Genomic DNA, 23756 nt, shown 5'->3' with positions numbered 1-23756 from the left:
ATAAATGCTTCTGGTATTGACTTATATGCTGCCCCTGTCTTCATGTTGTTGCTGGACATATCTTTTTTAAAATGTGTGTAGGTCACCTAAATCATCAGAAAAATTGCCCCTCCTGAGAATTTTTTCAGGAGCCGCCACTGTAAATGAGTAAAAGTGAACTACACTCTTAAAAGAAAAGCTTCCTGTAGGATCCTTTAGGATAATATAAGGTTAAAAAAATATACCTTAAGATTAATTTCCAAGCCTATACTCTGCCATCAGCTCGTTGTTGAACCGTTGTAGACTTCAGGGGTTCTTTGAAGAAGCCTTTTCAAAAGAGGGGTTCGGTTTGGAACCAGCAGCGCCCTCGGGAGTAAAGGGCGCTCGAGCGCAGAATTCAAATTGAGACCGTTGGTCAAAAGACAACTGGAAGCGGGAAGCGCGCGGATGGTTGGAGAGACGCGACCAATAAGAGATGACTTGCAACGGATTGACGTGAAAGGTGAGTGATACCTTAGCTATTCGCTTAGCTAAGATAATAATTCATCAAACTACTATCAAATAACTAAAAAACAATACATGATGTAATGTACTCTTGGTTTTACATCAGCTAGCCAAGCTACATAGCCTGTAATGTTAGCTGGTAATTGTTGTAGAAATGTTGGTACGTTTTAGCTAACGTTAGCTACAGTAGCTAGCTAGTTAACGTTACTGTAACGTTAGCTAACTTTAGCTAGCTAGACTCAATATTGAGAAATTGTAGTCATTTAAACCCATGATATACTTTCTCACCATCTCCTTCCATCCTCCTCCCTTTAGTACCTGGCTTATCCTGCCCCTGTCCAGTTAAGTGGTGGAGAGTTTGGGAGCTGTGAGCTCTGATAGAGAAATGTATCAACCACCACGAACAGGTAACACACACACACACACACACACACACACACAGATGACCCAATGTAGATTATGTTCGATTTGACAAAAAGAAGAATACATAAAACAGATCAGATTAGTTAGATGCATTTGATATTGAATACTCATGTTGTTTATGTTGTGTTTGTGTCTAATTGATGTCTTTCAGGTTGGTGTATTGGGGCGGATTGTTCTGTCCTCTGTATTTCAGACCAAAGCAAGACAACGTTTAAAGCTCACTATGGATCTACTAACAGGTTAGCCTCTATAAAGTATTTGGATGTATTTGAAGTGTGATTATAGTGTGTTCTGTGTAATTCCTTTAGTCTTTTCCAATACTAACTGAATGGTGAATGAATATATTTGCAGTCAATCAATCAATCAATACAGTGTTTGAACAAAATTCAACTCCAGTTGAAGAACTGGGACAAGCTACAAATCTCATTGTGGGGTAGGCCACATGTTATAAAGATGGTTAAAGCTCCTAAACTGAATTACATCATCAGCATGTTTCCACTGTCCATACCTGCCTACACCTTTAACACCATAGACAAAATGATTCATTTGGACTATTAAAAGGGCCAGGATGAACCAAGCTAGATTACAGGTAAAGACTTAGAAGGGAGGATTAAAGCTCCCTAACATGTAATTATAGCAAGAAGCCTTTATAACTGCCCAAATAGGCTCTTTATTGAGAACTCTAATAGGCCAATTTGGGTTGACATGGAAGAAGAACTTAATGCCCCATTTGGAGCATCATATTATCTGAGTCAACACTTAAATGTGGGACTGCAGAATCCCATAATGTCCCATACTAAGAAATATGGCGTCAGATAAATAAGAGACAGACATCTTCACCTTTCCTGACAAGCTCTGCTTCTTTATGGAACAACCATAAATACAAATGAGGAGGAAAGGTGGTTGTCTGGAAAGACACATTTTTTTCTTCACTTTTGCTTCATGTGTCAACTTTAATTTGAGTGTGGCTGTGGAAGACTGGTCCCGTGATGATGTCTGCAAGTGGCTGAGTACCAATGATCTCCATGATTCCATCCCATCATTCCAAGGTTCACAATCTTTCTGAAGAATGCCAACTCTATTCAATTGTCCACTTTGCAACGAGCATACTTTCTCTGTGTCCAGACGACTCACACATATTGGCCTCTATCACCAGCATGAACCACATTGTCTAATTACCTGTGGACTTAATGGGTGTGGGAAAACAAATAGATGTTTCAGCGCCTATCGGTCACACATCTACCAAAACCACAGAGCTTTTAAGAGCCAACTTAGATGAGAATTGCCCTCATGATGAATTTGAGACGGGGACTGATCCCATTGAAGATGACATGAGCGATGTAGAGAGTCTGCCAGAGGCTGAATATGTTCAAGCCACAGAGATCAACACTGAGCAGCTAATTGAAGGTCTCAAAAAGAATATATATTTTTTGATTTTGGAAATCAGGAAAGAACACTGCATCCCAGTTACGGTACATAATAGCATTGTTGAGGACCTCAGAACCATTTTTGATGCATTTATGACACACTACAGTGATCCCCTCAGGTTTCATCTTACAAATAAGCAAATACATGTGGATGAAGATGGGACTTGCTCAACAACTCTGCAGTATTTGAGGAATGCATTAGATGCATAAGCTCTGAGTGGATGCTGGAGCATTACCGTGTGAAAGAATTGGGCATGGTCCGGCCAATTGAAGTACCACTGAGCAACAAAGAAGGTTATAAAACAAGGTGATTTCAATGCAGCTACATGGTACCCAGGCTATATTAATATAAAGAGACATGAGACAAAACAATCATAATGAATAAGATTAGATGGACAGGGGGACCTGATCCTAGATCAGCACTCCTCCTCTGAGACACTTCCCAGGAGTCACCAGGACCAAGAAACCGAACACTTACTGTTGTAAAGTCAAGTTACAGCAGGTGTTTACTGCCATCTAGTGGAAGATACCAATAAAACACTTTATTATCAGGGTGTGGAGACTGCTGAGTGAAACAGAAAGTAAATGTGTTCTTTTGTACAGGATCCATTTTGAGACGACAGAGCAGAAAACACTATATGGAGAGAACAAAAAAATAAAGTGAGTATTTCTAAGTATTTCTGAACAATAATCTGTTTTAAAGGACAGAGTATGTGAGTGAATACCTGGAATGCGGTATTACTAGTTAGTAGAACTGCTACTTGAGCTGAGTTGCTGACAGACAGCAGTTTTCAAAGTGGAAACTAATCAGTAGGCCCACATGTTATGAGGTAGGCTATTATCATTGTCATTAAAGTAAGCCTTTAACTTCAGTTTATTGTTGTTGTAGCCTTGTGTTATTATGTAATTATTAATGGCCGTGTTTAGTTAATTCAATTGGAAGTTATCAAGTGTCACCATGGTCACAGTTCTATCGCAATTGCTGATCTGATGTTAGAATGCATTAGATTGAAGGTAACATTCAGCCAGATTAGGCTACAGGTAAAGAAATAACCTGGCTGTTGTTGACAAGCATGGACCTATTCAGTTCATATCCATATTATTAATATTTGATTCATTGATTGAAATTACGACCCCATCCTCAGTAGCTACTGGGCAACAGAAGCACTTCCTACCTCAAAATCGTCTTGCTATTCATGTTGAATAAATTCATCTGTCAATTTGAACTAAGCAAGCTGCTAAATCATTCAGCTTACATCTTGCCTACATCTTGCCCAGGCTACTGGAGGCTGTCTGAAATAAGATGTAGGCCTATCAGGGGCTATGTTTTGGCCTAGTTTTCAGGCCTTGTTGGTGGGTTTTGATTAGTCATTGGGCTAGAAAAAGTAATTGCATTAAATAACCTGACTGTTTGGATGTGTCTATTAGTTAATGTTTTATTTCTAAGAGATAATGAATAAAAGAGAACAATTGACATTCAATAATTAGTTGTCACTGTGTTAACCACAACCAACATGCTGGATCTCTGTTTAGGGGTCAGTGCTCTAAAATGAGTCTCTCTGGGGAGAGAGAGGAGGGGGGCCCTGCCTCTAAAATGAGTCTCTCTGGGGAGAGAGAGGAGGGGGTCCCTGCCTCTAAAATGAGTCTCTCTGGGGGACATGACACCAAAACTAAGAGGTGAGCTGACAATATTGTTTAAGAATTTATATTCCAAAACGCTATATACAAAAAAAAATCACATTTGTGTTTTTTCATCAGAAATTGTTGCTTATGGGTACCTTCAATATAACTGTTCTAGATTGTATGAAAATGATTATTTTTTCTGCACAACGCTATATATCCATTGTTTAGCTGGAATGGAATGTTCGTATCCTGTATATTTGACTGTGATATGTTGTTGTCTCACCTAGCTATTAGAAGATTAATGCATTTACAGATGACATCTTAATTTGACCCAGTTTCTCACAGCAGGAAAATCATCCTGCAAGAACAGCAAATGTGCATTATTATGTGGATTATAATTAATGGAAATGTGTTGTAGGGGTTGGTAAATTTTTCATTAGGGCAAATCAAGTCTGAAATGTTTAAGTGTAAAACACCTTATAAAGCCTTGTAGTGGTTTCATAATTTATTTAAACAATAAAAGCTAATTGACCAACATTTCTGAAAATGGATATGAAGTGTTTTGGAATGAAACTCTTCGTATGTTTCCCCATCTGAGCTCAGAGTAGATGAGAGATGTAATGTTTGTCTCTGTTGTGTTGAAGCCCAATCAAGCAGGAGAGACCAGCCTCCCCTGTACCCAGCTGTGTGTCCATGAAGAGTGATTGGTCAATGAGACCCCCTTTACACTTTGGAAAGGGAGACTTTTCTACTGAACAAAGATAAGAAGAACTCATGGGTCATGGTCAGTGAGTTAAACAACACTGTCTCTAGTCATTTCTCCTCTCCCATTTTCCCATTTATTTTTATTGTTTTCATAATCCATAGGCTAATCCTTTTTTCAATATTCATAGTCCTAAAACAATATTAAACAAACACAACATTCCTTCCCTGTGTGTGTGTGTGTGTGTGCTTGTCAGTGAGTGTGTGTGCACTCCCTGGATGAGGAGATGTAATCTCTATCCTGATTTCCTAGTCACTTTTACCCCTACCTACATGTACATATTACCTTAATTACCTCAACTACCTGGTACCCCTGCACATTGACTCGGTACTGGTACTCCTTGTATATAGTCTAGTTATTACCTCAACTACCTGGTACCCCTGCACATTGACTCAGTATTGGTACTCCTTGTATATAGTCTAGTTATTACCTCAATTACCTGGTACCCCTGCACATTGACTCGGTACTGGTACTCCTTGTATATAGTCTAGTTATTACCTCAACTACCTGGTACCCTGCACATTGACTCAGTACTGGTACTCCTTATATATAGTCTAGTTATTACCTCAACTACCTGGTACCCCTGCACATTGACTCAGTACTGGTACTCCTTGTATATAGTCTAGTTATTACCTCAACTACCTGGTACCCCTGCACATTGACTCAGTACTGGTACTCCTTATAGCCTCATTATTGTTATGTTATTGTGTTACTATGTCCTTTTTTTTATTTAGCTAATTTTTCTTACTTTTTAACAGCATTGTTGGGAAAAGGCTCATAAGTAAGCATTTCACGGCAAAGTTTACACCTCTTGTATTCGGCGCATGTGAGAAATAAAATTTGATTTGAAGCTCATTGGCAGAGACACGTCATCGGGTCAAACGGTCGTCTCGTGCCTGACAGCACATGTGCAGGCCGTGAAATCACTACTTTGATATAAAGTTGTTTTTGACAAACATGAAAACGTGTGAGTTTGTCCCTTTCATGAAGTTGGAGTAATAACGTTAAATGTTAAACTACTTAATTCAGAACAATTAGAAAATTAACAAGTAAGGAAGTCATTTTTACTTCTTTGAGTTCTCAAACCCCAAACCATGGCCATGTCTTTTTCCATTCAAATCTTTCCTTAACATTATAATTATTTCACAGTACTGACCACGGATCAGCTTCTAGGGAGATTGAGGCGGCTTATTCTTACCCAATAAAAATGCACTAAATCACAGATTTGGCGCATCATTTCAGACATGTTAGGCTACACATGAAATATATTGAGTCAAACTACAGATAACCCTACAAGTAGCAAAATATAACTCAATTGATTGAACATGAAGTGTATTTCAATACGATTGAAATAGGACTATAGCCTACTGTTTATATTTTAATGCAGTCATCTCGGTTTTCATTTGAAGCATCATTTCATACATTGCTTGTTGTATCAACTGCAAAGACATTGGCAACTTTGTATTTGTAAGTCAACTTTGTTCTGAATTTATCTGCGGTCACAAAGAGACGGATAAACCATGTGATTCTTTGTTTAGCGGAGATCTTCTGTGTATAAAGTGACGTGGGAGGGCAAAAAAGCATCTAACGACGCACTTGGCTGTTCTACAAGTGGTCTGAGGCAGGTGTTAGAATATGAGCGTTTCCAAGTGCAACGTTAATAACGATGGTTTTGGGAAACAGCTCAGAGATTTAACAATGCTCCTACGAAGATTCTAATGATGAACATTTGTTATATTTTTTAAGGGGGTAGATCAGCTTTAATATTGCAGATAGATTGTAACTTCCATCAATGTAATTGTCTGAATCACTTCCAATCCCCCATGTATTTTTTTGGCAAATTTATATATATATATATCCTTTAAAAATATTTATATATCCTTTTTAAAAATATATACCCCTTCCGTAATTGGAGTAAACTAGTGAACAACAATGCTTACGCCTCTACTTCCAGCTTATAGATACAGTGAGGGAAAAAAGTATTTGATTCCCTGCTGATTTTGTACGTTTGCCCACTGACAAAGAAATTATCAGTCTATAATTTTAATGGTAGGTTTATTTGAACAGTGAGAGACAGAATAACAACACAAAAATCCAGGCACACGGGAAATACACGAGCTCCACCGAGCTTCACTAACCTCCACAATAAACAATCACCCACACAGACAATGACTAATGAGGGAATAAGGACCAGGAGTGTGTGATTGAAGACAAGACAAATGGAGTGATGATAAATGGATCAGCAGTAGCTAGTAAGCCGGTGACGCCGAACGCCTAATCCTGCCCGAACAAGGAGGGGAGGCAGCCTCGGCGGAAGTCGTGACAGTACCCCCTCCATGACGCACGGCTCCAGCAGCGCGCCGACCCCGGCCTCGAGGACGGCCAGGAGATCGCGGAGCAGGGCGAGCCGAATGGTGACGGTGAAAATCCCGTAACATGGAGGGATCGAGGATATCCCTCACCGGGACCCAGCATCGTTCCTCTGGACCGTACCCCTCCCACTCCACGAGGTACTGAAGGCCCCCCACCCGATGCATCGAATCCAGGATGGAACCGACAGAGTACGCCGGGGCACCCTCGATGTCCAGAGGAGGTGGTTAATGCGGTAATCAGAGGGAAGTAATAACCTATAAGTGACCTCGTTGACTCTCCTCAGGACTTTGAACGGCCCCACAAACCGCGGGCTCAGCTTCCGGCAGGGCAGGCGGAGAGGCAGATTCCGGGTCGAGAGCCAGACCCGATCACCCGGTACGAAGACCGGGGCCTCACTGCGGTGGAGGTCAGCGTTGGCCTTCCGACGACGCACGGCGCGTTGGAGGTGAATGTGGGCAGCATCCCACGTCTTCTCTGCGCGCCGAAACCAGTCATCCACCGCAGAAGCCTTGGTCTGGCTCTGGTGCCACGGTGCCAGAACCGGTTGGTAACCTAGAACACACTGGAAAGGAGTTAGGTTAGTGGAGGAGTGGCAGAGAGAGTTCTGGGCATATTCTGCCCACGGTAAGAACACCGACCACTCCCCCGGCCAGTACAGTAGGACCGCAGGAACCTACCCACGTCATGAAACCTACCCACGTCATGAAAAAAAAAAATGATTTACCCGTTCCACCTGCCCATTACTTTCGGGGTGGAACCCAGAGGTCAGGCTGACCGAGACCCCCAGACCCCGGTCAGACACTATATCCTCTGGTACCCCGTAGTGCCGGAAGACGTGTGTAAACAGGGCCTCCGCAGTCTGCAGGGCCGTGGGGAGACCGGGCAGAGGAAGGAGGCGGCAGGCTTTAGAAAAGTGGTCCACAACGACCAGGATGGTGGTGTTACCTTGGGAGAGGGGAAGTCAGTTAGAAAATCAACACTTAAGTGAGACCATGGTTGTTGTGGAACTGGTAAAGGTTGTAAGCTACTTTACCAACCTTTATGAAAATGGATATGTAGCGTTTTGGAATTAAATTGTTCTTATGTTTCCCCGTCTGAGCTCAGAGTAGATGAGAGATGTAATGTTTGTCTCTGTTGTGTTGAAGCCCAATCAAGCAGGAGAGACCAGCCTCCCCTGTACCCAGCTGTGTGTCCATGAAGAGTGATTGGTCTATGAGACCTCCTTTATACTTTGGAGAGGGAGACTTTTCTACTGAACAAAGGTAAGAAGAACTCATGGGTCATGGTCAGTGGGTTAAACAACACTGTCTCTAGTCATTTCTCCTCTCCCATTTTCCCATTTATTTTAGTTGTTTTCATAATCCATAGGCTAAACCTTTTTTCCATTTTCATAGTCCTGAAACAATATTAAACCAACACAACATTCCCTCCCTGTGAGTGTGTGTGTGTGTGTGTGTGTGTGTGTGTGTGTGTGTGTGTGTGTGTGTGTGTGTGTGTGTGTGTGTGTGTGTGTGTGTGTGTGTGTGTGTGTGTGTGTGTGTGTGTGTGTGTGCACTCCCTGGATGAGGAGATGTAATCTTATGTTTTGTCCACAGAAACCAACAGGAGAGATCAGAGTCAGAGATTCTCAGTGGTCAGTCTTCCCAGAGTCATCAAACAGACCTGGCCTCCATATTCAGTGTATGTGGTCCTGTTATGTACATTTGTTTTTGTTTACCTCAAGTAAAGTTGATCTGTCAATCATTCATTCATGTGTTAATGAGAAAGCATTTCTTCTCTTGCTTAACTTATTTACTTGATTTATTTCAGTTGCTTGAAGAGAATATTATGACATTTGTGAAGAACGAGCTGAAGATGTTCAAGAGGATTCTTAGTCCAGAACTCCCAGAAGGCTTTGAGAGTCAGAAGCAGGATGAGGAAGTGGTGGATGCTGAAGATGAGAAGCAGGAGAGCAGTGCCAGAGAGGGGGCTCTGAATATCACACTGCACGTCCTGAGGAAAATGAACCAGAAGGAGCTTGCTGACACACTGGAGAAAAGTAAGAGCTGTCTGCCTCATGTTGAATGCTGTTTTAGAACATTTAAAAGCTGTAGCTAAAGTACAGCTAAAGTAGCTGTGTAACTCAATGATATTATAGCAGCCTTAACACAACACCTAGTGACCTCATCAAGTAGCAGCAGGGATGTGTTGTGGTGATTAATTCAGACAGAGAAGAGGAGAGAGAGAGAGAGACAACATTAATAATACCATAAAAAAAAACAATAATAATATAATCAGTCACACCAGTGTGTAATGCATTATGAAAACATTTACAGATTTATACAGACAGTTAAGAGAATAAATTATTATAATGTACAACTTTATAACACAGTCTTACAATACTGTAGGCATTAAAACTGATTTAATATTAATATCCTCTGTGTTAGTTCTTCATTCGGATGAGCTTGCTGTGATTTGCCAACGTGAACTCAAATCTAATCTAAAGAAGAAGTTTCAATGTGTATTTGAGGGGATCGCTAAACAAGGAAACCCAACACTTCTCAATAAGATCTACACAGAGCTCTACATCACAGAGGGTGGAAAGGGAGTGGTCAATACTGAACATGAGCTGAGACAGATTGAGACAACAACCAGGAAACAAGCAAGACCAGAGACAGCAATCAAATGTAACGACATCTTCAAACCTTTAACTGGACAAGACAAACTTATCAGAACTGTGCTGACAAAGGGAGTCGCTGGCATTGGAAAAACAGTCTCTGTGCAGAAGTTCATTCTGGACTGGGCTGAAGGAAAAGCAAATCAGGATGTCCAATTTGTATTTTCATTCCCTTTTCGGGAGCTGAATTTGATGAAAGGGGAAAAACACACTTTGATTGAACTTCTCAATCACTTCTCAATGGAAACCAAAGAATCAAGAATCTCCAACTACAACAAGTACAATGTTCTGTTCATCTTTGATGGTCTGGATGAGTGCCGACTGCCCCTAGACTTCCAGAAGAACAAGATCTGTTGTGACGTCACAGAGTCAACCTCAGTGGATGTTCTGCTGACAAATCTCATCAAGGGAAATCTGCTTCCCTCTGCTCTCCTCTGGATAACTACCCGACCTGCAGCAGCCAATAAGATCCCTTCAGTGTGTGTTGACCAGGTGACAGAGGTACGAGGGTTCAATGATCCACAGAAGGAGGAGTACTTCAGGAAGAGATTCAATGATGAGGACCTGGCCAGCAGAATCATCTCACACATAAAGACATCAAGGAGCCTCCACATCATGTGCCACATTCCAGTCTTCTGTTGGATTTCTGCAACAGTCCTTGAACAAATGCTGAAACATAAGAGAGAAGAGATGCCCAAGACTCTGACTGAGATGTACTCACACCTTGTGGTGTTTCATACCAAACAGAATAATGAAAAGTATCTTGGGAAAGAAGAGACAGGTCCACACTGGAATAAAGAGAGCATTCTGTCACTGGGAAAACTGGCCTTTCAACAGCTTGTGAATGGCAATCTGATTTTCTATGAAGAAGACCTAAAAGAGGCTGGCATTGATGTCAATGAAGCATCAGTGTACTCAGGATTGTGCACACAGATCTTCAAAGAGGAATGTGGGCTGTACCAGGACAAGGTGTACTGCTTCGTGCATCTGAGCATTCAGGAGTTTCTGGCTGCTGTATATGTGTTCCTCTCATTCATCAACAACAATGAGAATCTAATGTCCAAACCGCAATCAACGTCCAGGAATGTTTTTGTGCTGTTCAGAGACAAGCCTGAAGTTACTGTCTACAAGAGTGCTGTGGATAAAGCCTTACAAAGTGAGACGGGAAACCTGGACCTTTTCCTCCGCTTCCTTCTGGGCCTCTCACTGGAGTCCAATCAGAAGCACTTACGAGGTCTACTGACAAAGACAAGAAGCAGCTCACAGAGCCATGAAGAAACAGTCAAGTACATCAAGGAGAAGATCAGGGAGAATCCCTCTCCAGAGAGGTGCATCTGTTCCACTGTCTGAATGAACTGAATGACCATTCTCTAGTGGAGGAGATCCAACGCTACCTGAGCTCAGGAAGTCTCTCAGAAGCCAAACTGTCACCTGCACAGTGGTCAGCTCTGGTCTTTGTGTTGCTGACTTCAGAGAAGGAGCTGGATGTGTTTGACCTGAAGAAATACTCCAGATCAGAGGAAGGTCTTCTGAGGCTGCTGCCAGTGGTCAAAGCCTCCAGAGCTGCTCTGTGAGTACATAAAATGACATTTAAGTACTAATCATCAGGAAGAAATATTCAGTTTAGAGAAATACAGTGAGAGAAAAAAGTATTTGATCCCCTGCTGATTTTGTACGTTTGCCCACTGACAAAGAAATGATCAGTCTATAATTTTAATGGTAGGTTTATTTGAACAGTGAGAGACAGAATAACAACAAAAAAATCCAGAAATACTTGTTCTCCCCACTGTACATGCCTGTCTGAAGTTTGCCAATGAACATCTGAATGATTCAGAGGAGAACTGGGTGAACGTGTTGTGGTCAGATGAGACCAAAATGGAGCTCTTTGGCATCAACTCAACTCGCCGTGTTTGGAGGAGGAGGAATGCTGCCTATGACCCCAAGAACACCATCCCCACCGTCAAACATGGAGGTGGAAACATTATTTCTCGTTTTTCTGCTAAGGGGACAGGACAACTTTACCGCACCAAAGGGACGATGGACGGGGCCATGTACCGTCAAATCTTGGGTGAGAACCTCCTTCCCTCAGCCAGGGCATTGAAAATGGGTCGTGGATGGGTATTCCAGCATGACAATGACCCAAAACACACGGCCAAGGCAACAAAGGTGTGGCTCAAGAAGAAGCACATTAAGGTCCTGGAGTGGCCTAGCCAGTCCCCAGACCTTAATCCCATAGAAAATCTGTGGAGGGAGCTGAAGGTTTGAGTTGCCAAACGTCAGCCTCGAAACCTTAATGACTTGGAGAAGATCTGCAAAGAGGAGTGGAACAAAATCCCTCCTGAGATGTGTGCAAACCTGGTGGCCAACTACAAGAAACGTCTGACCTCTGTGATTGCCAACAAGGGTTTTGCCACCAAGTACTAAGTCATGTTTTGCAGAGGGGTCAAATACTTATTTCCCTCATTAAAATGCAAATCAATTTATAACATTTTTGACATGAGTTTTTCTGGATTTTTTTGTTATTATTCTGTCTCTCACTGTTCAAATAAACCTACCATTAAAATGATAGACTGATAATGTCTTTGTCAGTGGGCAAACGTACAAAATCACCAGGGGATCAAATACATTTTTCCCTCACTGTAGCTTAATTGACTTAACTGTATATGTATTATAATATGTATAACACGTCATATTATATTGACAAAGATATTGAATCAATGCATTGATGTTCAGTAGTATAGTATCTGTAGTATAATGTGTTTGTGAAGTCATGAGCTCTAACGTCAAACCCCTCAAATCTGAGATGTTGATATGAATAGATATGGATATGGCAGGTTTCAGGACACTGATCTGAATCTGAACATGTTGAACAAATATACTGCCACTATATTCACCACCAAAGAATAGCAGTGTGGTTTTAATATGATTTGACTCTTTGCAGGCTGTCAGGCTGTCTAGTCACAGAGGAAGGCTGTGCTTCTCTGGTCTCAGCTCTGAAGTCAAACCCCTCACACCTGAGAGAGCTGGATCTGAGTAACAATGACCTGAAGGATTCAGGAGTGAAGCTGCTCTCTGCTGGACTGGGGAATCCCCACTGTAAACTGGAGACTCTGAGGTCAGTATTCCTGTAGTTGGTCAACAAGTGATAACTGTTCACCAGATCCACATGTGTTTACCAGGCACACATAGTCCACACCATATGTGTTTGGACAGTGAAGCTTACAGTTTTAAATTTGGTGCTATGCTCCAGCATTTTGGATTTGAGATAGAATGTTTCATATTAGGTAAAACAGTACAGAATGTCACCTTTTATTTGAGGGTATTCATACATATCTGTTTTACCTTTTACAAATGAAACCAATGAATGTAGTTCTCCCATTTGAAGAATTCCTAATGATTTGGACTAATTCACTTATTGTATTAAAGCAGTCAAAAGTTTAGTATTTTTTCCCATATTCCTTGCCTGCAGTGATTACATCAAACTTGTGATTCTACTAAGTTGTTGAATACATTTGCAGTTTGGTTGTGTTTTGGATTATGTTTTTCCCAATAGAAACTGAATGGTGAATAATGTCCTGTCATTTTGGAGTCACTTCACTTGTATTGTCAGTAAGAATAGAAGATGTTTCTGAACACTTCTACATTCATGTGGATGCTACTATGATTATGAATAATCATTAATAAATGGTGAATGATGATGAATGAGAAAGTTACAGAGGAACAAGGATGACACCCCCTCTGTTATTGGTAATGGTGAGAGGTTAGCATGTTTAGTTGTAGCCTCTGTAACTTTCTCACTCATAACTTTTCATGATTTTTCTTAATCAAGGCATCATCAGGATTAATTTAGTAGTGTTTAGAAACATGTTATCTACTCACTTAGACAGAAGATTAATCCAGTCATCATCCACCATTCAGTTACTATTGGTCAAAACATAACCCAAAACACAACCAAAACAAACTGCAAATGCAACCAATGAGTTTGGGACCAAATACTAAACTTTTGACTACTTGGTCAGAATACTTATGACTTCTTCAAACGTGGGGACAAGATACATAAAATGCTTTCATTTCTAAACGGTGAAACATATGTATGAAAATACTTCAAATAAAAAGATGACATTATCACGGCTCAAGATAAGACCTAGCTGCAGACAGTTCAAAATAACAAAAGTTGATGTACAAAACAGGGGGCAGGCAAACGACAGGTCAAGGGCAGGCAGAGGTCAATAATCCAGGGTGGTGTAACAAAGTACAGAACGGCAGAATGGTCAAAACTGGGAAAACTAGAAAACAGGGACTAAAGCGAAACGGGAGTATGGGGAAAACCGCTGGTAAACTTGACGAGACAAGACGAACTGGCAACAGACAAACAGAGAACACAGGTATAAATACACTGGGGATAATGGGGAAGATGGGCGACACCTGGAGGGGGGTGGAGACAATCACTAAGACAGGTGAAACAGATCAGGATGTGACAACATTATATACAGTCACCTTAAATGAAACATTTGATCTCAATTCTAAAATGCTGGAGTATAGAGCCAAATTCAAAATGTTAGCTTCACTGTCAAAATAGATATGGTGTGGACTGTATACTCAATACAATCTAAATCTGATACCTCACTGTCTGTCTTTTGACTGATACTGCTTTTTAAACTGCTCTCGTCAGTCTACTCAAATATTTGTTTTTTGTTTTTCTCTCTAAAACTAATACTTTGATAATTTGTAATTTATAATAATTATACATCCATTTAAACTCAGCAACAAAAAAAAATGTCCCTTTTTCAGGACCCTGTCTTTCAAAGATAATTCGTAAAAATCTAAATAACTTCACAGATCGTCATTGTAAAGGGTTTAAACACTGTTTCCCATGCTTGTTCAATGAACCATAAACAATTAATGAACATGCTCCTGTGGGACGGTCGTTAAGACACTAACAGCTTACAGACAGTAGGCAATTAAGGTCACAGTTATGAAAACTTAGGACACTAAAGAGGCCTTTCTACTGATTCTGAAAAACACCAAAAGAAAGATGCCTAGGGTCCCTGCTCATCTGCGTGAACGTGCCTTAGGCATGCTGCAAGGAGGCATGAGGACTGCAGATGTGGCCAAGGCAATAAATTGCAATGTCCGTACTGTGAGACGCCTAAGACAGCGCTACAGGGAGACAGGACGGACAGCTGATCATCCTCGCAGTGGCAGACCACGTCTAACAACACCTGCACAGGATCGGTACATCCGAACATCACACCTGCGGGACAGGTACAGGATGGCAACAACAACTGCCTGAGTTACACCATGAATGCACAATCCCTTCATCAGTGCTCAGACTCCGCAATAGGCTGAGAGAGGCTGGACTGAGGGCTTGTAGGCCTGTTGTAAGGCAGGTCCTCACCACACATCACCGGTAACAACATCGCCTATGGGCACAAACCCACCGTCGCTGGACCAGACAGGACTGGCAAAAAGTGCTCTTCACCTGACGAGTCGCGGTTTTGTCTCACCAGGGGTGATGGTCGGATTTGCGTTTATCGTCGAAGGAATGAGCGTTACACCGAGGCCTGTACTCTGGATCGGGATCGATTTGAAGGTGGAGGGTCCGTCATGGTCTGGGGCGGTGTGTCACAGCATCATCCGACTGAGCGTGTTGTCATTGCAGGCCATCTCAACGCTGTGCGTTACAGGGAAGACATCCTCCTCCCTCATGTGGTACCCTTCCTGCAGGCTCTTCCTGACATGACTCTCCAGCATGACAATGCCACCAGCCATACGGCTTGTTCTGTGTGTGATTTCCTGCAAGACAGGAATGTCAGAGTTCTGCCATGGCCAGCGAAGAGCCCGGATCTCAATCCCATTGAGCACGTCTGGGACCTGTTGGATCGGAGGGTGAGGGCTAGGGCCATTCCCCCCAGAATTGTCCGGGAACTTGCAGGTGCCTTGGTGGAAGAGTGGGGTAACATCTCACAGCAAGAACTGGTAAATCTGGTGCAGTCCATGAGGAATAGATGCACTGCAGTACTTAATGCAGCTGGTGGCCACACCAGATACTGACTGTTACTTTTGATTTTGACACCCCCTTTGTTCAGGGACACATTATTCAATTTCTGTTAGTCACATGTCTGTGGCACTTGTTCAGTTTATGTCTCAGTTGTTGAATCTTGTTATGTTCATACAAATATTTACACATGTTAAGTTTGCTCAAAATAAACGCAGTTGACAGTGAGAGTTTTGGCAGGTTTCAGGACACTGACATATTTGAAAACGTTGAAAAAATATACTGGCACTCTGCTTTCACAGCCAGCGAATAGCAGTGTTATTTAAACATTATTTGACTCTTTGCAGGCTGTCAGGCTGTCTACTCACAGAGGAAGGCTGTTCTTCTCTGGTCTCAGCTCTGAAGTCAAACCCCTCACACCTGAGAGAGCTGGACCTGAGTAACAATGACCTGAATGATTCAGGAGTGAAGCTTCTGTCTGCTGGACTGGAGAATCCCCACTGTAAACTGGAGACTCTGAGGTCAGGATTCCTGTATTTGGTGAACAAGTGATAACTGTTCACCAGATCCACATGTGTTTACCAGGAACACATAGTCCACACCATATGTGTTTGGACAGTGAAGCTTACAGTTTTAAATTTGGTGCTATGCTCCAGCATTTTGGATTTGGATTTGAGATTTTGGATTTGTTTCATATTAGGCAACAGTACAGAATGTCCCCTTTTATTTGAAGGTATTCATACATATATGTTTTACCATTTAGAATTGAGAAAGTTTTAATTAGTTGGACAAATTCACTTATAGTGTATCAAAGTAGTCATACGTTTAGTATTTGGTCCCATATTCCTTCCCTGCAGTGATTACTTCAAGCCTGTGATTCTACGAACTTGTTGAATGCATTTGCAGTTTGTTTTGGTTGTGTTTTGGATGATGTTTTTCCTAATAGAAACTGAATGGTGAATAATGTCCTGTCATTTTGGAGTCACTTAATTTGTATTGTCAGTAAGAATAGAAGATGTTTCTGAACACTTCTACATTCATGTGGATGCTACCATGATAATGAATAATCATGAATGAATCGTGAATGATGATGAATGAGAAAGTTACAGAGGAACAAGGATCATACCCCCTCTGTTATTGGTAATGGTGAGAGGTTAGCATGTTTTGTTGTAGCCTCTGTAACTTAATCATTCATAATTGTTCATGATTCATTCATGATTTTTCTTAATCATGGAATCATCAGGATTCATTTAGTAGTATTTAGAAACATGCTATCTACTCAATTAGAAATAAATACTCAACCTTTGACTATAATACACTATAAGTGTATTGGTCAGAATACTTATAACATCTTCAAATGGGGGGACTAGATACATAAAGTGCTTTCATTTCTAAACGGTGAAAGAGATATGAATGACAATACCCTCAAATAGAAGGTGACATTATATACTGTCACCTCATATGAAACATTTAATCTCAAATCCAAAATGCTGGAGTACAGATCCACATTTAAAATGTTAGCTTCACTGTCAAACTAGATATGGTGTGGACTGTATACTCAATACAATCTAAATCTGATACCTCACTGTCTGTCTTTTGACTGATACAGCTTTTTAAACTGGTCTGGTTAGTCTGATAAAATATTTGTACTATACATGTTTCTATCTACAAGCAATATTATGATAATTTCTAATAATGATACATTAATTTATGAATATATATGGCAGGTTTAAGGAGACTGATGTATCTGAAAATGTTGAAAAAATATATTGCCACTATTTTCACCACCAAGAAAAGCAGTGTGATTTTTAAATGATTTTACTCTTTGCAGGCTGTCACGCTGTCTAGTCACAGAGGAAGGCTGTGCTTCTCTGGTCTCAGCTCTGAAGTCAAACCCCTCACACCTGAGAGAGCTGGACCTGAGCTACAATCACCCAGGAGACTCAGGAGTCAGACTGCTCTCTGCTGGACTGGAGGATCCACACTGCAGACTGGAGAAACTCAAGTATGTAGAGGGTTTATGTCAATGTTCATATCAGACATGTTGGAGTTATCAGGCTAGTTAAGACAAACATTCTGACCACCACTTGGACTAAGTTATATGCTGACCGTGTGTGTGTGTGTGTGTGTGTGTGTGTGTGTGTGTGTGTGTGTGTGTGTGTGTGTGTGAGAGAGAGAGTTCAGGTGTATCCCTCAATGACTGTCTGTTCTTCTGCTTACCGCTACAGTGTGGAACATGGTGGAGAGTACACAATGAAACCTGGACTTAGAAAATGTGAGTGTTGACTGCTGTGAAGAATATGACTAAGAATAAGTCTTAATTCAAGTGAAGTCAAAGTCAAAGACCACCATCATTACTTACTTGGTCATATTAAATATCAGCTGTAGTTCTACAGAAGCACAAATCAGGGACACCAATGTTTACAAAGAGTTGCTTTGACAATGTGTGTGTGTGTGTGTGTGTGTGTGTATGTGTGTGTGTGTGGTGTGTTCGTGTTACTTTAGAAATGTGTGTTTGTGATCATGCATGCATACCGGTGTGTGTCCAGTGTGTGTGTGTGTGTGTGTTCAGGATGTGTGTGTGTGTGTGTAATTAATGGGAATAAGTGTGTTTTATATTACCATACAGTATAACATATGATCATGAGCAAATCTCAAGTTACCTTAACTTCTCCTTTTGATACCTAGAAACATCTACATTAAATGAATTAGTGAAAAGTGAGTTAACATTCTAATGTGAATGATGATGATTTCTAATATTGTGTCTGGTTTCATCCATCAGATGTCTGTGATCTCACACTGGACCCAAACACATTATACAGACGCCTCTCTCTGTCTGAGGAGAACAGAAAGGTGACACATATGGGAGAGGAATGGAATCCGTATCCTGATCACCCAGAGAGATTTGGGGACTGTGGACAGGTGCTGTGTAGAGAGGGTCTGACTGGGCGCTGTTACTGGGAGGTAGAGTGGAGTGGGTTCAGGGTTGATATAGGAGTGACATATAAAGGAATCAGCAGGAGAGGAAGGGTTAATGACTGTTGGCTTGGACACAATGACAAGTCCTGGAGTCTGATCTGCTCTGACAACAGTTACTCTGCCTGGCACAATAATAAGTCCACTACCATAGACTTCCCCTCCTCCAGCCCCCACAGAGTAGGAGTGTATCTGGACTGGCCAGCCGGCACTCTGTCCTTCTACAGAGTCTCCTCTGACACACTGACCCACCTGAACACATTCCACTCCACATTCACTGAGACCCTCTATCCAGGGTTTCATCTTTGGTATGATGGCGCCTCAGTGTCCCTGTGTCAGGTGGTCCCTGTGTCAAACACAACATGATGTTTCACTCTAATCATGGTCATGTTCAGTAAGACACACTGGAGCAACAATGTAGAATAGCTCTCTAGTGTGGAAACATATGATTGGAAATATTCATGAATACACACCACTGAAGTTGACAGACATTGTCAACTAGAGTCATTCATTAATAGAATAAATCACCACACTGTGTTGTAAAAACTGGTTTCATTTATAAATCATTGATCTTGTTGTTATTGGGCTTCTTGGTGTACTTAAAGGACATATTTCACCAGAACCACTAGTTAATGCTGAAAGGTTCAGGTTCCACAGGAGACATCAGGAAGAGGGAGAATCAGTAACAATGTTTGCTGCTGCATTAAAGAAACTACCAGAACACTGTGAGTTTAATGCTGTTCTAAATGACATAATTAGAGACAGACTAGTATGTGGGCTACGGAGTGAAGCTACACAAAATAGACTGTTGACTGAAAGTAATCTGACCTTGGCAAAGGACATTGAAATCAGTGTGTCCATGGAACTAGCTGCTAAAGAGGCTCACCAGTTGAGTTCATCAGGAACTTAGTGGGTTCATCTAACAATCCTAATCATCAGCTGATACATTTTAATCTCATACACAGGGTAAACCTTCCACCTAGAAAACATAATTTAATGAACATATTAACCTCTCTTCTGTGTGATCTATGTAATCAATGTAAGGTTCTGTATTTTGATTTTTCTCAGTTCACCTTGTGTTCTTGAACGTAGCCCTGTTTCTTTGTGTTCTTGAACGTAGCCCTGTTTCTTTGTGTTCTTGAACGTAACCCTGTTTCTTTGTGTTCTTGAACGTAGCCCTGTTTCTTTGTGTTCTTGAACGTATCCCTGTTTCATTGTGTTCTTGAACGTAGCCCTGTTTCTTTGTGTTCTTGAACGTAGCCCTGTTTCTTTGTGTTCTTGAACGTAACCCTGTTTCTTTGTGTTCTTGAACGTAGCCCTGTTTCTTTGTGTTCTTGAACGTATCCCTGTTTCATTGTGTTCTTGAACGTAGCCCTGTTTCTTTGTGTTCTTGAACGTAGCCCTGTTTCTTTGTGTTCTTGAACGTAGCCCTGTTTCTTTGTGTTCTTGAACGTAGCCCTGTTTCTTTGTGTTCTTGAACGTAGCCCTGTTTCTTTGTGTTCTTGAACGTAGCCCTGTTTCTTTGTGTTCTTGAACGTAGCCCTGTGTTTCTTTGTGTTCTTGAACGTAGCCCTGTTTCTTTGTGTTCTTGAACGTAGCCCTGTCTTTCATGTTTCTTCATTGATTCCACCTGTGTTAGTTACTCACCTGGTCTCATCAGCTCCTTATTTAGTTCATTTCTTTCTGTTTGTGCCTTGTGAGGTATTGTTCGTTTTGACTCTACTAAAACTTTTCCTAGCTCGTTTGTGAGAACCAGTTTTAGCCTTCAGTCCTAGTTTTGTTTCACCTGCCTGTTTGCCTACCTGTGTATGACCATTGCCTGCCTGTGACCACGATTCCTGTCTTCTGTAAAGGCGTAATACACACCTGCCACTCTGCGCGTGAATCTACACCTTTTTCTCCCTGAGTATTCATTACAGTACCCTAATGTTAAGTGTAATAAATGTATAGTTATTAGGAGCGTCTTAAAGATAATAAGAAAGAGGGAAAAAGATAGAAACTAAATGAAATGATGAAAGTATAAAATAGTAACCATCTGGTGAGCTAATAACCTGACCCTACCACAAACCCACCAACCCCCTCCCCAACTGAGGGAGTTAATAAACCATACCCTTAGACGCTAGTCTTTAAGCTAGATGTACCTGCTATGCATAGCATCGCCCCAAAGAGGTTCATTCTAAATGATATGTATATGGCATTAGAAGTGCACTGACTGTTCCCTGTAACATGAATATATTGTTAGTCGAGTCACAAAGTACAATTTGAATCAAAGCGACAAACATCGGCAACAATAATGACTGGACTATTTATCCCCACTTGAGCATGTCTCACACAACAACAACAACAACAACAACAACAACAGAGGATGCGTTCATAGTCACCAACAGCGCCTACCCGCACACACAAACGTCAACCAATCGGCATTTTTATTTATTTTATTTTTATTTCACCTTTATTTAACCAGGTAAGCCAGTTGAGAACAAGTTCTCATTTCCAACTGTGACCTGGCCAAGATAAAGCACCAAGGCGCCCTGAAACCTGCGCTGTGAAACAATGCACCCAAGCAGCACAGGAAAAAAGACATCAAGCTATGATGAATAAATGAAAACCTTTACCAGACGATAACAATTATCCCTCAAATATAAAATAGAGACAATTAGTTACACAATCACCATCCTCCTGAGTTCACCCTCCCAACCCCCCATTATATATATTTATATACACATGTACACACACACACACACAACTGTACAGCTATCAGCTAGCTGGCAATTAGGTGGCCAGCCAGTGAGTAGCTTCTCCCTGCCTCGGTATCACTAACGCTAGCATACATCTCTAACAATAAACAAGCCAGAAAACATAATAGTAGCTAAAAATTCCCTGAAGTAATATAAACTACATAGTTAGGCTTGAAACCCAGTCAAAAGCCACATCACTATTTAACCAAACCCCACTGGACCTCTATGGGTAAAATTAAAGTATCCAGAAAGAAAATGTAACTACCTGGCATAGTGTGGCTGTAGCTATAGTAACACCCTGGTAAACTTAGCGAGCTGGCTAAATAGCGCCGTCAACATTAGCTATGATACAACTTTACCTGGCCTGTCATTATGGCGCTAGCCATCTGCCCAGCCAGCCAGTCAACATTAGCTATGATCCAACTTTACCTGGCCTGTCATTATGGCGCTAGCCATCTAGCCAGCCAGCCAGTCAACATTAGCTATGATCCAACTTTACCTGGCCTGTCATTATGGCGCTAGCCATCTAGCCAGCCAGCCAGTCAACATTAGCTATGATCCAACTTTACCTGGCCTGTCATTATGGTGCTAGCCATCTAGCCAGCCAGCCAGGCAACATTAGCTATGATCCAACTTTACCTGGCCTGTCATTATGGCGCTAGCCATCTAGCCAGCCAGCCAGCCGATCCTATGAGTCATTTGGTTGTATCCTCATGTTCTAACAGTTCACTATCCACTGTATCCAAGTTCAAAAGACAGTTCCTCCTGATGTAGTAGACGGGAACAAGTCAGGGAGTTCTTTCCTCATGTATGTTTCAGCCGTCTTCACAGAGTCAAATGTGCGCTCACCATTCTTGGTGTACATCCACAAAGTCGCGTCGGGTAGCAGCAGGCCGTATGCCGAGCCAGCCTGCCGCAGAAGCCTCTTCAGTGGGGAGAAAGCCATCCTCCTTTTGTTCCGGAAAGATCCGGAAAGATCATGATTCTGGCATCTCCGTACTTGAGCTCTCTCTTTGCTCGGGCAGCAGAGAGGATTCGGACAGTGTCCTGGTACCGTAGAAATGTAACGACAAATGCCCTGGGTGCAACCTGGCCAGGCAGCCGCCTCCGTAGGGTGCGATGGACCCTCTCCATTTCCAGTGGGTGCGCGGAAGGGGGTGGATCCAGAATTTTGGGACTCCATTCCTGTAGAAAGGAGATGGCGTCTCGTCCCTCCACGGCCTCTGGGAAACCTTGCAATCTCAAATTCAAGCACTTTTGGAAATTTTCATAAGAATCCAATTTCTCGAGTTTAGAGATGGCATCTTCCAACTTCTTGTGCTTTTGATCCACTTCCAGGCGGACGTCCAGGATGGCAGCCTGTTGGTCAGCATGGTCTTTTTGTAACTTTGTCACTCGTTCCCTTTGTGACTTTCTGGTCTTCGTGGAGTTTATCAACCAGCACATCAATTTTGCTGAGGCGTTCAGAAAGTGTCTCTTGGATTTTAGTTACACCCTTATACACATACACATACATATAAACAAAAAAGGTAATTGTATTCTTAAAGATGTACCGTTTTACTGCTGTCCTAAACAGATCCATTTGACCCCATAAAAGAGCGTCCGTGGGATGTCTCAGTCAACCAAGAAAAAAGACCCAGAGGTCTACCTACATATGTATTTATCCTACTGTTTTTACCAAACAAATTTCTATTTTATGTGAAGCGTCTAATCAAGAGTGGACCACTGGCTCCACCTAGTGGATATTCAGTTACATCACAGTTATAGAAAAACTACTAGTCAATTGATTATGTGTGTGTGTGTGTGTGTATCTAGAATATTAGTATAATATTATATATATATATATATATATATATATATATATATATATATATATATATATCTACCTACATATGTATTTATCCTACTGTTTTTACCAAACAAATTTCTATTTTATGTGAAGTGTCTAATCAAGAGTGGACCACTGGCTCCACCTAGTGGATGTTCAGTTACATCACAGTTGTAGAAATAAATTACCTAGCACGATAGTATACTATTCTATATCCCTCTCTCAATGGATAACAATTCACTCAATGGATAACAATGTTTTTTAAATATTTAACAGTATTTCAATATTTGGTTTTTGCAGACATTTTAAGACTGGATGACATACAATTTTCAGGTAATTAATATGATTATTTTATTTCTTTGTTTTTTTTATGGGGGTAGATCAGCTTAGTATTGCAGATAGATTGTATCTTCCATCAATGTAATTGTCTGCATCACTTCCAGTCCCCCATGTTTTATATATACACAC

General features: G+C 41.4%; 1 pseudogene across 1 annotated transcript; it reads left to right on the top strand.

The window, feature by feature from the left end:
• Positions 1–412: 412 nt before the first annotated feature.
• Positions 413–20606, top strand: LOC311141213 (NLR family CARD domain-containing protein 3-like; annotated as a pseudogene). Its single transcript has 15 exons — positions 413–481; positions 799–890; positions 1058–1145; positions 2937–2993; positions 3867–4010; positions 4601–4740; positions 8238–8354; positions 8688–8772; positions 8902–9130; positions 9519–11318; positions 12690–12863; positions 16094–16267; positions 17578–17751; positions 17975–18021; positions 18529–20606. The product of its transcript is annotated as an NLR family CARD domain-containing protein 3-like (transcript).
• The last annotated feature ends 3150 nt before the right edge of the window (positions 20607–23756 follow it).

Source organism: Coregonus lavaretus (assembly GCF_964263955.1).
Source record: "Coregonus lavaretus genome assembly, chromosome: 2".
Lineage (NCBI taxonomy): Eukaryota > Metazoa > Chordata > Actinopteri > Salmoniformes > Salmonidae > Coregonus > Coregonus lavaretus.
The sequence above is the reverse complement of the archived record's forward strand: the minus strand, read 5'-3'. Positions and strand labels throughout refer to the sequence as shown.